The sequence below is a fragment of the Myotis brandtii genome, unplaced genomic scaffold (genome assembly GCF_000412655.1).
Source record: "Myotis brandtii unplaced genomic scaffold, ASM41265v1 scaffold231, whole genome shotgun sequence".
Lineage (NCBI taxonomy): Eukaryota > Metazoa > Chordata > Mammalia > Chiroptera > Vespertilionidae > Myotis > Myotis brandtii.
The window spans coordinates 1,605,512-1,605,769 of NW_005358689.1; the positions used below are offsets into that span (position 1 = coordinate 1,605,512).

Here is a 258-nt window from a genome sequence, read left to right on the forward strand (position 1 = left end):
TATTTATTTTATATATTTAAATGCCATTTAACAAAGAAAAATCAACCAAAAAAATGAGTTCGTGTGTCACCTCTGACACGCGTGTCATCATAAGTTCGCCATCACTGCCGTAGAGTGAGGACGGTCACTTCCTGTGATCTGTGCGCTGCCCAGCAGCAGCCTGGGAGGAACGTCCTGGGCTCCCAGCTGTCACTCGCCCGAAGGACCGCGTCCCTGCGGCTCGTGTGGCCACAGGAAAGCTGGGCGGCGGTGGGAGCG

At 53.5% G+C, this 258-nt stretch overlaps 1 protein-coding gene across 1 annotated transcript in view; it reads left to right on the forward strand.

Annotated features, from left to right (window-relative positions):
- Positions 1 to 258, forward strand: part of DNAH14 (dynein, axonemal, heavy chain 14) — a 152,975-nt gene that overhangs the window by 143,925 nt on the left and 8,792 nt on the right. The window lies entirely within an intron of this gene.